This window comes from Mustela nivalis, assembly GCF_964662115.1.
Source record: "Mustela nivalis genome assembly, chromosome: 17".
NCBI classification, from domain to species: Eukaryota; Metazoa; Chordata; class Mammalia; order Carnivora; family Mustelidae; genus Mustela; species Mustela nivalis.
The window spans coordinates 45,745,348-45,762,092 of record NC_139036.1 but is presented as its reverse complement, the minus strand read 5'-3'; the positions used below and the strand labels follow the sequence as shown (position 1 = coordinate 45,762,092).

The window sequence follows — 16,745 nt, the reverse complement described above, 5'->3', positions numbered from 1 at the left end:
GTCTGGGTTCGGATTTTGATTCTGCCATTTATGGGCTGTGTAATCTTGGGCAAGTGACTTAACCATTCTGAGCTTCAGTTTATTTGTTTGTAATGTGGGGCTATAACCCCACCTCTAAAAGCTGTCCTGAGATGAAACAAAATCGTGTCTCTCCTCTGAATACCTAAGAGCATCTTACTTCTCCTTTAGGTTTCAACAATGGCAAAATTATCTACAGGGACAGAGCCAAAGACTTGTGTGGCTTATGCAACAACCCCACCCCCGCCCCGCCCCTGGGGGTGCCTTGGTGGTCAGGTCAGGCCCAGAGACTTCTCTAAGAATGCAGAGTACAGCCTGGATTCAGCGGAGGAGGGCAGGCACGCTCGGAGATCACGGAGGTGGCAAGAGTGTCAGAGATGTTTTAAGAAACAATCTGGCTGGAAGAGAAGGAGCGAGCTAGGATGGTTGACCAAAGGGGGCATTTGTTTTGTTTTAAAGACAGGAATCATTTAAACCTCCTACATGCTGACATTGAGAAAGGGGTCAGGAGAGGAGGAGAAGACAGAAATAGGAGAAGGGGAAAAATAAAAGAGAAGGAAGCCTCCCAAATGGTGGGAGAGGTGGCAGAATGGAATTCCAGGCACGGAGTTGGAGGGGGCTTGGACGTAGTCACGCTGCCCAGGAAAGGGGCAGGGACACATGCACAGCGAGAGCTCCGGCTGGAGCAGAACAGAGCTAAACGAGCACTTGGCGTTCGGGTCAGCCTAGCATAGCACCTTGACCGTCCCCAGCCCCACCCAGGGGATAGACATTGCTTCCTTCCTCCTTCCTAACACTACCAAATCCCAATATCACTGCCCCCCCCCAACATTAAGGACTGTATTTTTCCATAACAAATCCCACTGGTTCTATTCCAAACGAGAGCTCAGGGGTGGCCTGATACTCCCGCCTTCCCCTCATTATTTTACTTTGAAAAATTTTAACTCCCAAGCAGGCTGTACAAATAATACAGTCAGCTCCTAGGTACCCTCCTGAATCCACCAGTTATAAATATTGTCATCATTTGATTTCTCCCCGTCATTCTCTGTATATTCACGTATAATTATACATAGATACAATTTAGTTTCAAACAATATTTTTCTGACTATAAAAGCAGTCTCTGCTTATGTAATCAAGTATAGCAAAACATACAGAAGTACTTACCTATAATCCTACCACTTGAGATATCGCTATTAATATTTTCATATATGGCCCTTTGTTGTTGTTGTTTTCAGTTTTTTTAAGTCGACTCCACACTCGATGTGGGGCTCGAACTCATGACCCTGAGATCAGAAGTTGCATGCTCTACAGACTGAGCCAGCCACCCCCGCTGCCCACATGTCCTTTATGGATCTTCATATGCATTTTTAGACATAGTTAAGATTATACTAAACACAGAATTTGTACCATGTTCTTCTACTATGTCTAAAGTGTTTTCTCAAGTCATGTAAATTTCCATAGACAATTTCCAATGGCTACCCACCATTCTACATAACCATTTCCCTGAGGTCGGACACATGGCCTGCTTCCGAGATTTCCTATACTAACACCACTTTGGTGAACTTCTTACTAAATACATCCTATTCATGTTCCTAATTATTTCCTTAGGACAGATTCCAAAAGTGAAACTCTGAGGTCAAAGAATGGTGATATATACTTTTCTTTTCTTTCTTTTCTTTCTTTTTTTTTTGAATAGGCTCCATGCTCAACATGAGGCTTGAACTCATGACTCTGAGATTAAGGAACCCATGCGCCACCACCTGAGCCAGTCAGGCGCCCTTGGAGACTATTATTTTAAAGCTTCTCTCTACATCCTGCCAAACTGCTACCTGGAAATTTTTCCAAACATTTCCTGCCACTGGCATTGCACGGGAGCAGACCTAACATCACTGAGCGGGGTGGGTGCGGGGGGCACAGGCAGGGGGAGGTTTGACCCTCCCAAATCACCTGTGACGGTGGAAACCAAATGAAGGGGTAGAGAAACCCCGCCTCTCTGGGCTTCTCGTTCTGGCCCACTGCGGGCACTTGAGAAACGGTCACTGCATGAGCAAACAAATCCACAAACATGAATTTCTGCATTCCTATCACATGTCCAACACAAGCGACAAGGAGAGAGAAGGGAAAGAAAAAGCAAGGGACCGTGGGATGAGAGGCGCTAACTGTGCGTGCAGGAGTCAAAACTAAATTCGCCCACATACAATATGGCCAGTTTTCTCAGGACAACCTGCCCACAGCTTGTGCTGATGTCTGCCGATCTCCCTCTGCGGCAGGTAAGCCTCGATCTGATTCAGCTCCGAATTCCAAGCAGTTAGGAAGAGGGAAGATGCAGAGGGGGAGGGGGAGAGTCAGGTGTGGCATCCACCGCCAGCCCCCAGCCCTGCCCAGAGAGGGGCAGCAACATTACCTAGGGAAACAGGGAGGCCTCTCGCAGCTGATTCCTGCCGGGAGCTGGTTGTCCAAGAGCCGGCCTTGGCCACCGAGATGATGGCAGTTCCCCACCTCAGCGCTTTGCAGTGGACGTGCTGTCACTTCATTGGGATGATTTTCCATAAGTGACTCCTGGTTGTCATCCCGATTCCAAACGGGCAGGAGCAGCCCCTACTGGCAGAGATGGGCTGGATGGAGGCTGCAGGGAGGTGGTGGGGACACACCTGCCTAAGAGTGGGATGGCCCTAGGGAGGGCGGGAATGACATCACAGTCACCCTAGGAGAAGGGCCAGGTCTGTGAAGTCATGGAGTTCTGAGGCCTTTCTCCCCCTGCTCTGGGCACTGGGTTATTGGTCTTTTTTTGCTTTCGAATGGGAAGTGATGGACGAACAGGCAAAGAGGAGAGGGGAGGAGGCTGGGAAGGCAGCCCATCACTGTCCGATACTGGGGATCTCCTACGCCCTCCTCCACTCCCATGAACCCTGCTAAGGGAGGATGAACTGAGCAAAGGAGTCTTCGGAGTCACAGGTGACTTAAACCCTACACTCATATCTGAATGGGCTTTGGAGATTCCAGACTTCGAGCACCTGATGGGGCACAGGGCAGGAGACTCTGTGCCAGTGTCCCCACGGTGGGCTGGGGGCTGCCCTCTCTCCTCTTCCTGCAGATGGGCTCTGGTCGGATTTCGAGGGAGAGAGGGCTTAGTTGTCAAATGCAAAAAGAGGGCTTCTGAAATCCAGAATGTACTTAAGGATCATGTCTTTTCAATGCAAACACTCAGCTACCACTTGGGGCCGACAAGCCTCTTTATTTTATTTTATTTTATTTTATTTTATTTTTTAAGATTTTATTTATTTATTTGACAGACAGAGATCACAAGTAGGCAGAGAGGCAGGCAGAGAGACAGAGAGAGAGAGAGAGAGAGAGAGAAAGGGAAGCAGGCTCCCTGTGGAGCAGAGAGCCGGATGCGGGGCTCAATCCCAGGACCCTGAGATCATGACCCGAGCCGAAGGCAGAGGCCCAACCCACTGAACCACCCAGGCGCCCCTATTTTATTTTATTTTATTTTTATTTATTTATTTGACAGAGAGAGAAAGAGAGATCACAAGTAGGCAGAGAGGCAGGCAGAGAGAATGGGGGAAGCTGGCTCCCCGCTGAGCAGAGCCCGATGCGGGGCTCGATCCCAGGACCGCGAGATCATGATCTGAGCCGAAGGCAGAGGCTCAACCTACTGAACCACCCAGGTGCCCGGCAAGCCTCTTTTCTAAGCACATGACAAGACTGAGTTCATTTCATTCTCTTCCCAACCGCAGGAGGTGGGTAGTATGATTTTTACACCAATTCTACAAATGCGGAAACTCAGGCACAGACATGCTGAGCAACCTGCCCACATTCACACAGCTAGGACACGGCAGGGCTGGGATTTGAACCAAGGCACTTCGTTCTAGAGTGTGGGCGTGAAACCTCACTTCCATGTTGGAGAAACTGTGGGAGAAGTTGTTTCCCAGAAGCGATGGCTGAGTTCTCCTTCCCATGGGTTTGTACGGTTCAAGAAGGGGGGCCGTTCCTAAAGATAGCAGGGGGTAGGTCAAGGTCACACACAGTGGCAATAGTGGCTGAGTCCATGAACCTTGCAGTGTTCTTATGAGCTGCAGAGGTGAGAGAGATTTTAATGAGAGACTCAGATTAAAGCCGCGGAGCCGCGGAGAAGCCCTGGGGGCGGGCTGGTTGGGACACTCCCTCAGCACTCATAATCAAACTTGGGATGGTGGGACCACATCCAGGCCGCCCCCACCCTGAGTCTCAAGAGTGAACGCTACGGGGCTTCTGGGCTAAACCAGCCGTGGAGGGGCCACCGTTTCCTGATGATTCTGGGGACCTGTCCTAGCCTAGCGTGACATTCCTGGTGGGGATCCATCCCCAACCTCAGCCTCATCTCTGGGCCACGTTCCCATCCTGTTCTCAGGGAAAATCCCCGAGTCATGACAGAGGACACAACTAACGCTGGAGAGAGGCCTTTAGGTAACACCTGTTCTGGGCATCCTCTCTCTCTCTCACTTTTTAAAAAGATTTATTTAGTTAGTTAGTTGAGAGAGAGGGAGAGAGAGAACATGAGAGGGGAGAAGGTCAGAGGGAGAAGCAGACTCCCCATGGAACTGGGAGCCTGAGGCGGGACTCCATCCTGGGGTCCCGGGATCATGACCGGAGCTGAGGGCACTTGCCCAACCAACTGAGCCACCCAAGCGCCCCTAGGCATCCTCTCTTTAAAGAGAAGGTCAAGTTTCTTGATTGCAGCTCAGGCTATGATCTCAGGGTCATGAGATCTAGCCCTCCGTCGGGCTCTGCTCTCCATAGGGAGTCTGCGGGAGGATTCTCTCTCTTCCTCTCCCTCTGTGCCTCGCCACGCACTCACACACGCACACTCTCTCTAAAATAAATAAATTATTTTTTAAAGTGTCAAGATGCCTCAACATAACACCTTCACTGCACCTATAAAATGGACTTATAAAGCCACTGCGTGTGTGTTTCTTCTCTAGCTGGACTCAGCGTCCTAAGGACCAGGATTGAGGGTTTCCAAAGCATGTAGGAGACATTCAGTTGGAACTGCTGAACCTTTTCACGCCTTAAGGTATAAATTATTTAGACATCATGGCTGGGAATTTTGATAAAAAAGCCCCAGTTGGAAGATGGCCACCAAGAGGCATCAGACAAATGGAAGCCTGAAAGAGCCACATATAAGGCCTTCAGGAAGAGGGGCCCAGAGCTGTCCAGAGCCAGCCATGACATAGGCCACAGAGAGGACTCAGAGTATACATCAGTCAAAAATCATTGGTCATGGGCTTAGGTGCTTTGAACCTCCCTAAGGGGACTGTCAGTCCCTGCTTCTCACTTCCAGAAGGATGGCACCAAAAAGCCCAAAGCTGACACCGAGCGGGTCTCAGCCTCAGCTCTTTGAGTAAATGTAACTGTTACTCCACTGGGATGATTTTCCATAAGGGACTCCTGGTTGTCACCCCGACTGTAGACCAGCAGCGGCAGGACCAGGACCATACGTCCTTCCACTAAGGTCTCAAAATCCCCACCTCAGGAAGTTCTTCCTGCTGTCTAGCTTGAATTCCTCCAGACACAGTTTAAACCAAACAGTCTGTGAGTTATATGGCAGATTTTAAAGCTTCTAAATTAGTAACCCATACTTGGAAATTTAATCTAAGTACAATTTATTTTTTTAAGTTGCTAAGAGAATGGATCTTTTTTTAAAAAAGATGTTATTTTATTATTATTTTTTCTTTTAAAGATTTTATTTATTTGACAGAGAGAGATCACAAGTAGGCAGAGAACAGGCAGAGAGAGAAGGGGAAGCAGGCTCCCTGCTGAGCAGAGAGCCCGATGCAGGGCTCGATCCCAGGACCCTGAGCTCATGACCTGAGCTGAAGGCAGAGGCTTAACCCATTAAGCCACCCAGGTGCCCCTTAGAGATTTTATTTTAAAGTAATCTCCCTACCCATTGTGGAGCTCCAACTCCCAACCCTGTCCCACGCTCTACAGACTGAGCCAGCCAGGAGCCTCTGAAGTACAATTTCTGATTTATCTTGAGAACTTGGAATGATCTGGCCAGGCTGGGCCCACACTTGCACAAGACACCACCATAGGCTGGGGGCTCCCCAGTGCCAGTCCCGTGGGGGCATTAGGCGACATGCTTCTTGTTTGGGCTCTTTGCACCTTGTCCCTGAGGGTCCCAAGCCATCTGTTGTCACCCAGTTACCTAAGCCATCACAAACCCCTGCAGATTTCCCTCCAAGCCCCGTGACCCCAGCCCAGGCGCTGGGCTTCCTCCAGGGAAGGCTGCCCAGAGTGGGTCGTCTAAGGGGAGGCGGGACTGCAGTGTCCCGCATGCCCAGTGGCTGCGGAACATCAAGAAGCAAGCGGTCTCCATGCTCTGACCCAGCTTGTCTCGTAGGACACATTCCCGAAATGGCTGCCAGGGCTTTGCCTCTGGGTCTGGAGAAGACAACTTTCCTGTAAGGGATACTGATGGCCTGTGTCGGAGGAGAAAACTTCCCACCGCCGGTTCTGAGCCAGCGCTCATGGACGGAGACACGTGTCAATTGCGTGCCCAAGTCTACATGGAGGAGCACAGAGAGGTTCTTGTTCTAGTTCTTTTCATTATAAATCCTGCTACAAGGACAACGGAAGGGAAATGGTCCCACATTTTCACTGAAAAGTCTGGGGAGGGGACGAAAGAGTAAACGTCTTTGCGATCAGATTTTCCCACATTCACAGTTGTCCCTTATTAACTATTCCCGGCTTGCTCATGATGCTGTGGAAGAATTGTGCAAAGATGCATGCATTTACCACAGGCGGGCCTTTTTGACATTCGTTATGAATTTAATTATTATTAAATACCCACAGTGTGCCAGGCGCCGGACAGCAAATGAGGGGCAGACGGGAGGAAGGCTCCATGTCGCCGGTCAGTTGTCCCTGTAATTGCTCAGCCCCGCTGCTACGTTCCCAGGCCCTGCAGCTGGAGCCTGCCCAGCCCCCCTGCTCTCTTAGGACTTCAGATGGGTTCCCCGAGGGTCAGTGGGTGACGGGGGAGGGGCGGGTGTGTCTGTGGATTCCTGGGCACTAGGAGGCGACTGCAGGCAGCCTTATTAGAGCACTCCAGTCTGGTGTCCCTAAAGGACAAGGGGCAGAGCTGAGCCCCTGAAATCAGGCACAGTGTTGAAGAGCCAGGCCGGAGGCCCACAGCTCGGGGAAAGGAGGCCCCTCGAGGCAGTGATGCTCTGGCTGCAGTGTCCTCCAGGCCGCGGATGAGGAAGGGGCTGCTTCACTGCTGAGTGTAAGGGACTGTGGGAAGGCTACCTAGCCACCCCGAGCCTCAGGTCCCCCAGGTGAAACAATGGCTAGAATTGCAAATTCAACATTTCATTTGGTGGATAGAGTGCTGAAATGAGATGAACCAGGCTAACACATGTTAGCCATCACCGTTCTTGTTTTTTTCTGTTGTTACTGTCAACTCCAGCCAGGCAGCTGGTCACCAGGAGCCAGGAGAGCAGAGGGCTTGGGGGAAAGCCCAATCCAACTCCCGAAACAAACAAAAACAGACACACCAAAGCGACCTGAGCCCTAGAATCTGTACAAAGCTTGTGCATGGCTCAGTGAATTGCAGGTGCACACGGAGCCCAGGAAAAACCTTTCCCGCACCTGCATTCTCCACCTACAGCTCAGCTGGAAGTTTCCCTTGTCTACCGCAGCCAGGTGCCCAGGCTAGCCCACAAAGGCCTAGCTCACGTCTCCGATAGACCTTAGCAGCTTTGAGGGGCCAGGCCCATCTTGCGTCCCCGTGAGCCCTTCTGAGCTGTGAGCCCACCGACCTCCACTAGAGCCCAGCAGGGAGGAGAGGAAGGAAAGAAATATCAGAGAGGCAGAGTAAGCAGCCAGCCAGCTCTGGTCTGGAGCCCAAAGGTTCCCACAAGCTCCTGTGTGGGTGTGGCTACAGGAACTAACCTGAAATGGGGCTCTCTGCACGGGGTCTGGGTCTTCTGAAGCCTCCAGGGTCCTCTGCAGGGTAGAGGGAGGGCCAGGATGTGGGCTCCCACCTCAGCAGGGGTGAGGTGCATGGGCAGAGGGAAGGGGGGCAGCCCCTTCCTCCAGTTCCTGGCGAGTCCAGAGTCCAGGCCTGCTGGATGGGAGCGGAAACAATCCCACAGCTTGCCCGGGTGGAGGGGGCGTGGCCAGGGCGAGGGTGGCCAGGTAGTGACAGGTAGGGCTGGAGTGGTCATTGTCACTGGCAGGTGGAGGGCCCACAAAGACTCAAAAAACACCGGAAGGATGGAAAATGGGAGTAATTCAGATACATTTTTTCAAGGCGGTATCTGTATTTTTTTCTGATTATAAAAGTAACTCACGCTGCTATTAGAATTTTTTATGAGAATCTACTCATGTGTTACTAATAATAAGCTTTTGGACACACACACACACACACACACACACACACAGACTGGATTTGGGAAAAAATGCAAGCGCAGACAGTAGAAAGCGAGAGTCCCTCTATAACCCACCTTCAGTTCCACAGCCTGGCCTCTAAAAGTTTAATAACACAGGGGCACGTTTGCAGGGTGTCATGGGGGCTGTTCAGGAGTGTGACTAAGGGCTAGTCACTCGCTGTGCTCTGTCCTTTATAGGAATCATTGCCACTCCTTAACCACAGCCCTGAAAGGGAGGTGCTATTATTCCCATTTTTCAGATGTGGAACCAGGCTCAGAGAGGTCAAACGGCTTACCCGAGGTCACACAGCTAGGAGAGGGCAGCCAGGAGTCAACCCTGGTCTGCTCTCCTCCCAGGAGGGGGCTCTTGCTGCCGCATCTCATCCAATAATCCGGGAGAGCAGGAAGGAGGTGGGTAAACAGCATCTCATATCTGTTTCTTCAGTAAGACATGGTAACCATGTGATTCAAACAATACTTGGGGAAAACTGTTTTAGTGCTAAGAATAAGCCAGGCAGGTGCAAAAAGGGACGTCCCCCTAGCAGCTTTTGTGCTAACACGGGGTGGAGGGGGCAGACTTTGGAAATGAAAGGCAAGTGGCTCCAGGAGCCAGCAATGGAAGAAATGGCCAAAAGTGGACAGAGAAATGAATGAGTCCCTCCAGCCTCTCCCGGGGCTCGCCGCAGGGGTGGGCGGAACGGGTTGGTGGTTGTGTAGCTCTTGCTTATACCGCAACATGTCCACGGCTGGGAAGTGCTTCATCTCCGTGGGCAAGAAAAAACTCATTAACCTAATGGATATTTTCCAGCAACAAATGTTGCTTCTGTGTTTAAGCACACCGGAGGGGAAAGCTATTCCATTAGGGACACCCAGGCATCCTCCAGGAATTGTGGACATGCTCTAGGAAAATTAGCGGGCGTTTTCAAGCAGCGTGAATGCTTCTCCTTTCAAAAGGAGGGAAGTCAATTCAGCCTGGCTGGTTTAATGAAAGTCCCTCGACTGGCCAGGTGTGTCTAAGAGTGCCCGTCTGGTACCCCAGCCATTGCAGGGAGGCAATGCGGGGCCTTGCACAAGAGGAGGAAGGAGACCTGTGCTAGCTGAGCTTTGCTATGAACTTCCTGTGTGACCCTAGGGAGGTTACTTTACCTCTCTGGGCTATTACCTCATTTCTTAAGTGGCTCTGGCATCTGCTCAAATGCCAGACTCATGGGCCTTAACACCTTGCATTGGCCCCTCTGTGGATTTTTCTCAGTATAACCTCAAAGAGCAGGGGAGGTATGAGAGAGAGGAAGGTCCTTCGAGGAGGAGAAAAAGAAGTGAAGGGAAAGTGGTGATTCATTTTAAGGATGTCATACATTTGGGGCAGCTCCCAACACTTCCATCTTTCTCTGCTGGCCCCTTCTTTCTCCTCCCTCCCAAACCTCCCGTCACATGGTTGACAGAGGCCATGAGCCACCATCATGGGAACCCTGGTGACTCGGTCAGGAAGGCAGCAGAGGAGGTCTGGGCAGTGGCTAGTTGGTGAGACCAGGTGGCCTCTGGAGTTCAGGGTCCTACATGGTTCTGGGAGTTCAGAGCCCTACAGGCCAAGCAGAGGGAGGCTTAACCAACAAACAGTGGGGGATGCTCCGGCCTGATGGGGAGGAAAGCTACATTCTAGCAGGGGCTATGCCTGTCCGCTTCTCTGGAGAGCGCCAACAGGACAACACGGTAATTAAAACTGAAATGAGGCCTTTGGAGGATTGGCTAGAACGTCTCTGAGGACTGCTGTGTTGTTTCTGGAAGCAGAGACTAGAAGTGCCTTTTTGCTTCTCAGGGTGTGGGAAGTGTCCCGAGAGAGCAGGGACTTGGGGCCGTGTTCTCTGTGCTTCAAGGAATGTGGGGGATTCTGGAGGACCTCAGCCAGGCCCTGGAATCGGGAGTGCAGTCGGCTCACGGAACTTACTCCAGAAGAGACAGGCCTCGGTGCTGGGCCAGGACACAGGCCCCTGCCTTGAGGCAGGGCTGTGGCCAGAAAAGGTACCAGCGCTTGGCCCCCACAGCGGAGGTTCTAGAATGGCAGCTTCCATTTTCTCCCCTTCCAAACAGGAAGTGCCACCTAGCCTACAGTGGGAGGATGAAATGAGGTCATTTGTGTGAAAACACTGAGAGAAAATAGCACTCGAGTTGTTTCTGATATAAAAGGATTGGGCATGAAGAGGGTCAAGTGGCATATCATTAATCCCTCGCCCCCGGCGTGGGGGGGTGTCTCACTCGGAATGCAGGCTACGAGCCACTCTGGGGACCCTGGTGGTGGCTCATGGGGCTAGTTTGGGTTGTCACGAACAACGGCAAGGCTTGGGCACTTAAACAACACAGTAGCCAACCTCTCTTTGTCCTCCTGCCCCCTCCCCTCCCCTACTTCCGAGGGAAGACTCCAGAAGGTGCTCTGTATATTCAGTTACACTGTATATATGCTTCACACACACACTGTGTACTTGAGCTCCTGCTAAGTTATAGTCCTACAACTAGTTTGAAAAGTTCTCCTGTCTAAGGCAGTGCAGTGCCCAGGCTAGCCCACAAAGACCTGGTTATAGAGCTTCCATCTTTCTGAAATTAGAGGGTGAAGGCAGATCAGAACTTACCCACCAGGGGGGTCATGTCTGTCAGCTTCACCTGGGGGGCCTTTGAAAGAACCCTTCTTCCAAATATTTTCATCCTTCTGAAGAGAGCTGGGGCCCAAGCATATATATGAATTTGGCTTTAAAAACATATACACAGGGGTGCTTGGGTGGCTCAGTGAGTGAAGCCTCTGCCTTCAGCTCAGGGTCTCGGGATCGAGCCCCACATCGGGCGCTCTGCTCAGCGGGGAGCCTGCTTACCCCTCTCTCTGCCTCCCTCTCTGCCTACTTGTGATCTCTCTGTGTGTGTGAAATAAATAAAAAAATCTTAAAAAAAAAAAAAGTACAGAGTGATACTGACTTGTCCTGCCCGCATCCATGATTTCTCTCAACCAGAGGCTACCATTAAAACCTGATTTTCGGGGTGCCTGAGTGGCTCAGTGGGTTAAAGCCTCTGCCTTCGGCTCAGGTCATGATCCCAGGGTCCTGGGATCGAGCCCCCGCATCGGGCTCTCTGCTCCACAGGGAGCCTGCTTCCTCCTCTCTCTCTCTCTGCCTGCCTCTCTGCCTACTTGTGATCTCTGTCTGTCAAATAAATAAAATCTAAAAACAAAACAAACAAAAACCTGATTTTCATCTTTCCTTCCAGTCAGGCTCCATAAACACGGCCTCATTCACAGGCGTGCTCCCTCTTTCTGTACAAGAGGGAACACACGGTGGCCGCCTTGTTCCTCGATTAGCCTATCTGAGGGAGTATCCACAGCAGTGCATTCTGCGGGGCAGAGGGGGGTGCAGTTTAGTCAACCAGTTTCCCATCAATCATTTCCAGACTTTGGTGCAACAGATGCCTCCCCAGTGAAACCCCACACAGACTGTCCTTGCTCACACAGAAAGGATCTCTGCCACCTGGGCCACCAACAGAGGCATCCCGCTGTGCTTTTATCAGCAATCTTAGAATCAGCAAGGTTTAGCATCTTTTCAGTCCCCATTGAAAACTTTTGCTTTTTTTTTAATCTTTTTTTTTTTTTTTTAGATTTTATTTATTTGACAGACAGATCATAAGTAGGCAGAGAGGCAGGCAGAGAGAGAAGGCGGTGGCGGGGGGGGGGGTGTGTGTGCCTGAGAAGCAGCTTCCCTGCTGAGCAGAGAGCCCAGTGTGGGGCTCTATCCCAGGACCCTGGGATTATGACCTGAGCCAAAGACAGAGGCTTTAACCCACTGAGCCACGTTTTGCTTGTGAACAACCTGCTTTTCTCTTTCCCCAGGCATGGGTATTCTGGTAAAACCTCTGGGGCAATCCTGGAGTGTGCCCGGACTCCCTATGTGTTCTGGATGGCCCAAGACCCCTGAACCGCTAACGCTGTGAGCACCCTTAAAATCCTGAGAGTCTAGGGGTGCCTGGGTGGCTCAGTCATTGGGCTTTTGCCTTCAGCTCAGGTCATGATCCCAGGGTCCTGGGCCCAAGCCCCACATAGGCTTTCTGCTCAGCCGGAAGCCTGCTGCTCCCTCTCCCCCTGCTTGTGTCCCCTCTCTCGTTGTGTCTCTCTCTGTCAAGTAAAAAAATCAAAATCTTAAAAAAAATAAAATGCCGAGAGTCCGGGGACCACCTAGCCTCTGTGCAGGCCCCAGCACCCCTCAATGGCTGGGCCCAAAATTCCCCCGGGGGCAGCTGTGGTATCAGAAATGTGGAATCCCCTGAAGCGGGTGATTGGTAATATTTCTTGTGGCTTATCTCGCAAGGTTTGTCACGGATGGGATCCGTTCACGCTCACCTTCTCCACCCTTACACAGAACTTCTGTTTTATAGGAAGTGCTCAAGTGACTGTTGAAAGAATAAATCATTAGCACCTGTCTAATTGCCCCCCTCTTTTGTCCAGAGGGTAGCTAGTGCGGTTCAAATGGGTTCAGTGGAACTGTGCTTACAAAGGATCCTAGTGTAAGGAAGTCCACTTCCTGACAGCCTCAATCAGCTTTCTTGCAAATTTCTAAAGCCCCTTTCTTTGGCCCTGGCAATCAGGGTTGCCAGATAAAATACAAGGCACCCAGTTAAATCTGAGTTTCAGATAAACAACAACTGTTTTAGTGTAAGTATGTCCCAAAGACTGCATGGGGACATACTTAGTGTGATAGTTTCTGGTGGCCACGGTACCAAATTGTAAAGTGAGTGGCTTAACACAACAGATATTTCTTCTGTCACAGTTCTTGAGGGAGAAGTCCAAAATCAGATCACTGGGCCAAAATCACGGTGTTGGCAAAGTCTTGCTCCCTCCCCCAGAAAGTTCTAGGAGCCAATCCTTTGTCTCGGAATCTTCCAACTTCTGGTGGCTGCTGGAATCCACATCATTCCACGTCACTCCAACCTGATCGATCACAGGGTCTTCTAATCTCTCTCTGCCGACTTCTTGTAAGGACACAAGTGACTGCGTTTATCATCCACCCAGATAATGCAGGATAATCTCATCTCAAAATGCTTCAGAGAATGACATCTGCAAAGACCCTTTTTCCAAATAAGGGTCATATTCACAGGTCCTAGGGATTAGGATCTGATATCTTTGGGCGGTATTTTGTAGCCTGTCACAATTATACTAAAAAAAAAAATGTTGTTTATCTGAAATTGAAATTTCACCAGGCATCCAGGGTTTTAATTCGCTAATTCTGACAGCCCTCCTTGGACCTGATTCCTCCTGAGGTGGCAGGAACTGAAGCCGTCTGTCTTCACTTGCTCATCACTCGTCCTGGAATGAGCTTGGGGACCATGCCTCAGACCCAAGCCTGTTCACCAAAATCTTTTGTCTTTGAAGTAGGGCTCATGGTTTATGGTGGCATTCCAGTTTTCAGGAGAATCTAAAGGCGTAAACTAATGCAAAGTCTTAGCTTTTTAAAAGATTCTGGCAAATGCGCGCATTTCCACTTTGAACACTCAAAACTTCATTTTTTAATTTATTTTTTTTCTAAAGATTTTTTATTTATTGACATACAGATCACAAGTAGGCAGAAGAGGCAGGCGGGGGAGAGGGGTGGGAAGCAGGCTCCCTGTTGAGCAAAGAGCCCAATGCGGGGCTCCATCCCAGGACCCTGGGATCATGACCTGAGCCGAAGGCAGAGGATTTAACCTACTGAGCCACCCAGGTGCCCCAGCACTCAATAATTCAAGTGCTGACTGGCCCCCCTCACCACTTCAGGTCTTTGTGTGAAAGCATTAAAAGGAAATATAGCATTGGATTTGTTTTCTTTCTTGTTGTTGTAAAGACTTTATTTATTTATTTATTTGAGAGAGAGAGAGAGAGAGAGGAGGAGGGGCAGAGAGAGAGGAAGAGAGAGAATTTGAAGCAGACTCCCAGCTGAGCACAGAGCCTGATGCAGGGCTTGACCCCATGACTCCTGGGGTCACGACCTGAGCTGAGTCATTGCTCAACCGACTGGGCCACCCAGGTGCCCCCGTTGTTATTGTTTTTAAAGACTTTATTTTTAAGTAATCTCTACACCTCACTTCTTGAGAAGCAGAAGTTCTGCGTTCAAATTCCCTGTCAGTCTAACACTAGCCATGTGATTCTGAGGTGCCTCTTAACCTCGCTGAACCTCAGTTTCATCATCTGTAAAAGGGAAAAGAATTTTTACAGGCTCACATCAAGAACTAAATGAGACCATATAAACTCCAAAGGACTGTCTGCTTGTTAGCAACTTGGGGAAGGGGGGTCCCCCTAGCACCTAGGGACACCTCCTAGCACCCTGACATCACACGAGGTAGGCCACCCACATGTGAGCTGTGCCCCACGCCCTGTTGTTATGTGTGACTGAAGGCTGGGCACGGTGGCCAGGAGAGGCCTGGGTGTGTAAACTCAGGGGAGATGACATTCAGCTTCCCAGGTGGGGTCTACAGAAAGAAATTGAATTCAAAGTGGGAGTTTTCCCATTTTCCCTGGGCCAGGCCGACTGTCTGTTAGGAGAAGGGGTGACAGTGGAAAGGGCTGGGTGACATTAGTCAGCCTCAATACAACAAAAACGTTCCTATACAACTCCCCTCTCCCAAATACCTAGATAAGAGTGTTTAAAAGTAAGTCAGCTTTTGAAATGAGACTGATCATTCCCTAATTAGTCCAAATTAGAACATTATTAGTGTATCCAGAAAGCCAGGTCATCCCAAGCGTTCTCTGCAAACTTGGGCCCATGGGGACAGGGTCTCCCCTCCCCAGAAGGGAGCAATCCCAGGAACCTCAGTCATTAAGTCCCAGAGACATAGGGTCTGGTGCCTATAATGGGGCCATAACCTTTGATGATGAATGAGCTCCCTACACCGGGAGGCCCAGATATGGCCAGCATGCCCCAGCCTGTCCAACAAGCGAGACAGCAGCCCTCTGCTCAGCGTTCCCATGCTCCTAACTTTGCATCCAGTGCTTTAGGCAAAGGGGCCCATACCCAGATTCTTTTTTTTTTTTTTAAAGATTTTATTTATTTATCAGAGAGAGAGAGAGGGGGAGAGAGCGAGCACAGGCAGACAGAATGGCAGGTAGAGGCAGAGGGAGAAGCAGGCTCCCTGCTGAGCAAGGAGCCCGATGTGGGACTCGATCCCAGGACGCTGGGATCATGACCTGAGCCGAAGGCGTCCCCCATACCCAGATTCTTGAGAGCTAAGCAGGCCGGCGCTCAGTGCCGGGATCAACAGTGTTCCTCCAGGTGGTCCCATCTTTTAGTTTGGGGTGCTTTTAAGAATTTTCTTGAGGGGCACCTGGGTGGCTCAGTGGGTTAAAGCCTCTGCTATGGGCTCGGGTCGTGATACCATGGTCCTGGGATCGAGCCCCGCATTGGGCTCTCTGCTCAGCAGGGAGCCTGCTTCCCCTTCTCTCTCTGCCTGCCTCTCTGCCTACCTGTGATCTCTGTCAAATAAATAAATAAATAAATAAATAAATAAATAAATAAATAATTTCTTGAACTACTCAGACTACTCACACCCTGAATACAATTTATAGTCCGAAATGATCACGGTTGTCTTTCTCCCCACCCAGGAAAACCCAACAAAAGAAACCAGGGTGAGATCTCATCCATGGTATATAGTTTACTTTAGAGCTAATGGATTTAAAAAAAAAAAAAAAAAGCCAGGGAGGAGGGAGGTAAGAACAGAACTGAGAAATGGTTCTTGTTTTCATTAGATGCAAGGGTGGCTGTAGGAATTTCAGTGCCACTAACATGCCTGGTGAGGCTACGGATTCTAATTTTCCACTATGTGTGGCCCCCAACCCTGTCCATGTGAGCCCCCCTTCTCTGCTCCCCATTACTCCCTTTTTTCCTGGTCCTAGAGGTGAACAGCAGTGGTATAGACACGGGAAATAAAGTGGATTGTTGAGGGAGGAGGCTCAGACAGTACACCAGGAGGCTGACTAATGCCACCCAGCCCCTCCTTTTCACAGTGACCCTTTCTCCTAATAGCAGACAGTCGGCCTGGCCCAGGGAAAATGGGAAAACTCCCACTTTGAATTCAATTTCTCCCTGTAGACACCACCTGGGAACCTGAATGTCATCTCCCCTGAGTTTACACATCCAGACCTCTCCTGGCCACCTTTCCCAGCCTTCGGTCACACATAACCCCTCCAAAGAAGTGTGGCAGGTGTGGACATTTCTCATGTTTTGTGCAAACGGGAAGAAAAATGAGCTTCTCTGTTGGATAAGTGTCGACCTGCCCACGACACTAAATTTGGTTCTGCCGTCACCGGCGACA

General features: G+C 50.3%; 1 protein-coding gene and 1 long non-coding RNA gene across 25 annotated transcripts in view; one reads left to right on the top strand and one right to left on the bottom strand.

The window, feature by feature from the left end:
• MAPT (microtubule associated protein tau) overlaps positions 1-16,745 on the bottom strand; it is a 97,056-nt gene that overhangs the window by 68,439 nt on the left and 11,872 nt on the right. The window contains exon 1 of one of the 24 annotated variants that reach the window (XM_082706508.1): positions 2,423-2,699. The exons of the other annotated variants lie outside the window; for them this stretch is intronic. The gene's annotated coding sequence lies outside the window, so the exon portion shown is untranslated. Of the gene's footprint in view, positions 1-2,422; positions 2,700-16,745 lie in introns of those variants that run through there. 24 annotated transcript variants of the gene reach the window in all.
• Positions 3,435-6,709, top strand: LOC309851349. Its single transcript, XR_014304730.1, has 2 exons — positions 3,435-5,074; positions 6,392-6,709. It is a non-coding gene; the product is annotated as an uncharacterized lncRNA (long non-coding RNA).